Below are 6,217 nucleotides of genomic sequence, written 5' to 3'. Positions count from 1 at the left end.
GGTCAAATTTTGATTCCGTTTTAAAAAATATAGGTTTGTGATTTTTTTTTGCAGATTAAGATCAACACAAACAATATGGGAAAACAAACGCTCAGTACAACATTGGTCTACACACATTCCATCCATGCACCCAACCACGACAAAGAAGAAAATAAATAAACATACATGCATTAAATATCCTACCTATATACGTACATCAATACATACATAAATAATACCATACATAAATACACACTACACCGTTTCAGTTCTATAAGCTAAAAATGACCAGGTTACAAGTACGTGTTATGAGTAGGACGTAGGGAGAATGTGAGCTATGGAGTCCCCAAATGTTCATAAACTGTCCGTCTCATGCCAGTTTGGATAGAGTAGGGGGTTTGTCATATCCAAGAAACAGAGATGTTTTCCTTGCTGCGTATGGGAGGTATTACCACAGTTGGTAGAAGCCGCATCATGTGATCCGTTTTAAAGGTTTCTACCTCAGATATTTGGGATCTTTCATCCTAAATTGTCCAAATATTAAACGGCGGTTCCACTAACGACTGCTTGCAAGTTACCCTCTGTCGGCCCTAGCAAGTTCATTGAACCATTTTGGGTCCTGGCAGTTACTAGTGAAGTTGCTTAATTTCCCCACGTGGTACCTGGGCAGGTATTGACTAAAATAACGATTTTAAAAAGAAATTTAACAGGACGTATGAGAATGAAGTGCCCATAGTCATTAAAACCAGCCCACACACTTATCTATCTCTTCCCCTCCCCAACACAGTCCTGTCACTATCATGGGAACACGTCCAGCCCCCCCCCCCCATCAACTCCTCTGTGGATTTTCTCCATTCATCACTCGCTAGGGCGTAACATCACAGCATTTGAGGTAAAGTCAAATGGAGGCCAAAAGGCGTTTGATACAACAAATTCAAGCGAGTATGAGCCTGACACACGCCAATAATGGCGTGCGGACGACGTGTCAAACAGGGCGGTTAGTCAGACACCGCAGTCAAGTCAAAACCCGAAGAGTTGAGCCAAGACAAGACAGAGTCCAACGAGGTTTGAGGTCCAAGACAAGACCGAGTCCAGGACAGAAAAAAAAAACAAAAATAAAAAAAAAAGGGGGGGTTTTCTAGGCATGACAATAAAAATTTTTGGGTTTTCACTTGCCTCCAATATTATTATCAACATAATTAACAGACACTGGACTCAAAGCACATGGGCAAGGATACAGTGGCAAACCGAGAAAGTCCGGAGGCCCAAATACTTAGGAGACGAGAACAAGTCCAAGCCCATAGAAACCCAATTTGAGTACGGCTTTGAGTCCAAGAACGGACTTGAATACTGTATGGTGTCATACATACGCCATTTAATGAGATCAGTCTGCAACTCTAGACACTCACACACACACACACACACACACACACACACACACACACACACACACAGTATCTTATAGGTAACTTGTAATTCATACAAACAAAAGTGTGCATTGTAACGGTACCATACTTAATCAAGATGCACCTACTGGACGTTAAATGATGATACAAATGATGGTAACATAATAAAACTTTTAGTTTTCTCCAGTCTAGTTTTGAAGATGAATAAATAAGTATTTTCTCTGCCAGAAAAGTTGGATAAGTACTAAAGTTTCACCGGTGTAGAGAATCTTTACGACCCCATGCTGGAAGGTCAAGCCTTGTTCAAACTCACACAACTTTATTTTAAATTGTAGTGGACACCCCAAAGTTTACAAAGATATCAAATGTCAGGCCAAGTTTTAAGAAGGGGAAAGTCTACAAAATGATGCACACATCTGCAAAACTTTATAAAGTAAATAAATGAGAAACATGTGAACGTATTTGATAAATCATAAAGTCAGAATAAAACATGTTCACGATGTTTTATAACTTTCAATGTTGATGATGGGGACATTTAAAGGTGGGGGGGGGGGGATAGACGCATGGTTCAGGAGGTTAACCCGACCGAGCGACCTCGTTACCGCTGCCCCCCCCCCCCCCCGCGTTACCCGTCAACCCATCAGCCAGCTGTCGGAACATACTCTGGGTCTCGTTAGGCCCGGAGCCCAGAGCTTCGGTTATCATCTAATTGGTTGCTGGGAACCTGGATCCCTGCAGGGACCTGATCTCTGCTGTCCTTGTCCTTTGGCGTGGGCTGTCCGTTCCTCCGGGTCTCTCCGTGTGTCAAAGTCCCACAAACAATGTGCCTCCACTCTGTCCTTCTTATTGTCTAACAGCCAATTATCAGTGTAAACCAGGGCTGATTATTCCAGTCTGCTGGTGCAGTTGTAGTCTAAATGCTTTCATGGTGTGGCCTTCGCTGAGTAAAAAAACAAACAACCCTGCCTGTTAACGGTTAATAGGCTAATTACAACTCCGCAGCGAGTCAGGTCGGAGCCGTATTAGACGCAGGGCTGCTTGTTTCACTCACAGAGAGTAGAATCAGTCACAACACAGTCTGCCACAGTTTATGAGGATGGTAAATACAGCGGACTGGGGTTTAATGGCTCCTTTCAGAGCCGCGGCGTCTTCAGCCCAATCAGAAGGCACCCTCATAACAGCTAGGGCTCGGCAACGAACAAGATGGCGGGACGAGAGCTACAAATGTCTGGCGAGTCAAGAATACAAGCTATAATGTAGAGAGAGGGAATGGGGAATCTGCAACGTCACTGTGGTGGTTTAAAACTAAAATGTGATGCAGGTATCATGAGTCTGGGAAAACAGTGACCAACTGTCCAATTTTTCCAAATCGAAGGCACCAATCACAACCGTTGAGGCCGGCTTCAAACGATGATAGTAGCTGTATACACCCCCCTATGTTAAATACAGTAAACATACAGGCATAAGTATCACCCACTATGTTTAAAATTACGTACAGACAGGCATAGTATACACCCCGTATGTTAAAAAATACGGGGGCAATAAAAAATAAAAAAACAAAAAAAAAAAAAAAAAAGATGCACCCCCCTTAGTTAAAATACGGGGCATAAGTATCCCCCCCTATGTTTAAAATAACAGGGGGCGTGGCTCAGTGGTAGAAGCGGTTGTCTGCCATCGGAAGGTTTGGTGGTCGTATCCCCGCCCCTGCAGTCATTGTCAGTTGTCCTTGGGCAGACACTGAACCCGAGTTGCCCCTTGTGCTGCGACATCGGTAGTTGTTATGGTGTGATGTTATGGATCTGCTGACGGTGGCACCTTGTAGGCAAGCCCCGGCCACAGTGTATAAGATGTGTGTGCAATGGTGAATAGTACCTGTGATGTAAAAGCGCTTTGGCACGTGTTAAGCACTGGAAAAGCGCTATATAAATACAGCACATTCACATTTACATTTTAATAATAATCACCACCCTATGTTACAATACAGGGGATAAGTATACAACCCCCTATGTGTAAACTACAGGGGCATAGTATGCACCCCCTATGTTTAAAATTACGGGCATAAGTCAATCACCCCCCTATGTTAAAATACAGGGGCATAAGTATACCACCCCCCTATGTTAAACATACAGACGGGCATAAGTATAGACACCACCCATGGTTAAAAAACGGGGCACAAGTCATACACCCCCATGTTAATTCCCATAGAGGCAGATTTTATTTATAACACAGTTACTTCATGGATCAGGGACTATGCATTCCTGATAAAGTTCCCTGGCTTTGAAAGTAAAACATCCCCCCCCCACTTTACATACCTTTCTCCTATGTTAAGGAAGAACATTTATTTATTTAGAAATTATTTCATTCACAAGAAAACTGTCACAATGTCATTAAAATGTGGATTTTCTTAATTTTTTTAATTAGGCATTAAGATCAATTCCGATGATTGTTTATTCCTCTTTTTAGTCAAACTTCATCTGGGTGCGTGAACTTTCTCGAGCCACTGTTCGTACAAACAGGGCCTAAGAAAGGTGTCCGACCGAGGTTTCATTGGAGAAGAAGTTAAAGATGCCGGGTAATGCCAGAAAAGCTGTGACGCTCATGAATTTTCATGGTTTCCCGAGTTGCTGATAGTTTCTTTGTTGAATTATGACAAAAGCTCTGCGTCTGTTCTCCGAGAGCGGTTCAGACACCTTCAGGGATGGATGACTTTATTCTGAGCAGACCAGCCTCGACTTCATCTCACACACACACACACACACACACACACACACACACACACACACACACACACAACACACACACACACACACACACAAGTGTGTCTCACTACCTTTGTGGGGACCAGTCATTAACATAATGCATTCCCTAGCCCCTTACCCTAACCTTAACCATCAAACTTGAATGCCTAACCTTAACCCTCACCCTCACCCTAACCATAACCTAATTCTGACCCTAATTAACCCCCACCCCCACCCTAACCATAACCTAATTCTGACCCTGATCCTAAAACCTAGTCTTATTCCTCAAACAGCCCTTTTAAGTTGTGGGGACCAGCATTTTGTCCCCACAAAGCTGTCAGGACCCCATAAGTGTACTGCATTCCCAGTTTTTGGTCCCCACAAATGTAGTTAAACATTGTACACACACACACAGACACACACACACACACACACAGGTCCAAGTTGTGAACCGGGGCGTCCATCTTGGCCGGTCCTCTCACCGCAGGCCTGCAGAGAGAGAGACGTCCTTCCGACAGCAGAGGTTAATAATTCTGCGCCTGACTCCGCGGGACCCGTCTCGCCGCCGCAGATATGATTTAATCAAACGGAAGGAGAGGTGAAGCCCAACGCCGCGCTGCCCACCGGCCGGCCCGACCACGTCACACGGACACACAGTCCGAAATAACTGAGAGAGACAGTCAGCAGGGAGGGACTGAGATGACAAGAAGATATGAAGGAAATAAATTGGATGCAGAGGAAGACATAACTAAGTCCATCCAGTCCAATATTCCACTTTTTTCCACATTGTACTTTTTACTCAACTGCACTTATTATTGACAGCTGGAGTTATTGGTTATGTTACACAGTCTAAATATTTTTAACCATTTAAGTAGTTTGAACACTGATCAGGTCCATTCTCAACACTGATTGGCTGTTCAGCTTAACCCTTGTGTTGTCTTCTCGTTAACCATGTGCTTGAAAATTGATCATTTTTGTTCTTTTTCCAATGTTTTTATCGCGTTTTCCGATTTATTTCTCACTTTTTCCATGCTCTTGGCGCTTTTGAAAAAACCTAAGCCGGTTTAATACTAGGTTTTACATTTATTCTTGGAAATCATGGCCAACAAACGTCGTTTATATCAAAACGTTTGTAGTTAAAAAGGCAGAAATGATGAATTATTTTGACTAATAGTTAAGATCTGAGGATGTTGAGTGGATCACAGATGGGTAGATGTCAAAGTTTAGTCCGGGTAAAATTCAAATGCTATAAGATTAAATAAAACACCCAATGAAAGTAATCATTAATTTTACCTGGAGAATGTTGTATGGATTCATCCGAAATCCATTTTTCTGATATAAAACATTCTGAAATGGGTCAGTTTGACCCGAGGACAACACAAGGGTTAACATTTAACACCCAAAATCCTATGAAAATAGAGACCTGATCCATAATCCTTGTCTTGTCCTTCAGGGTCAAAGTTAGCACTCTTTTCAACACTTTTTACGTGTATGTCTCTTTTTCCCTACGTAATGCATGCTTCTTCTTCTTCTTCTTCTTTCTTTTTTTTAAAGTTTTTTGTCGCTTATTTCAACGTTTTTGGCACTTTTTACCAGTAGACCTATTTATTTGCACTAGATTTACACTTAGTTTTTGGAATTCATGGTCTGTAAACCTGATTTATGTCAACTGTTGTTTTATTTTAGTGTAAGAAAAAAGCAGAAATCATGAATAATTTTGACTAATGGCTAAGATCAAAAGGAATGACGGTGATGGGTAATCACAGACATACAATTGAACACCCAAAAATCCACAAAAACAGAGACCTGGTCCTTAATTTCCTCTGTGAAGAACATCTCATGGAACCATCCATGTCATTTCAGAGCAATGTGATTAAAAGAATCCCAAATTTATGATATAGACACTTTGAAAAAGGGCTCAAATTTGGCCCGAGGACAACAGGAGGGTTAAAGTGCACCGTGTTGCCGATCCGCGTGGGCGTGTAATGGAAAGCGGTCCCGGTCTTGGCGCCGATCTGAGCCCTGATTTTGGGCAGCGAGCCCGAGCTCTGGGCCGAGGACAGCGGCGACCGCTGACATCGCTCCCCCCCCCCC

This window comes from Etheostoma spectabile, unplaced genomic scaffold (genome assembly GCF_008692095.1).
Source record: "Etheostoma spectabile isolate EspeVRDwgs_2016 unplaced genomic scaffold, UIUC_Espe_1.0 scaffold297, whole genome shotgun sequence".
NCBI lineage: Eukaryota > Metazoa > Chordata > Actinopteri > Perciformes > Percidae > Etheostoma > Etheostoma spectabile.
Note: the sequence above shows the minus strand (reverse complement) of the source record.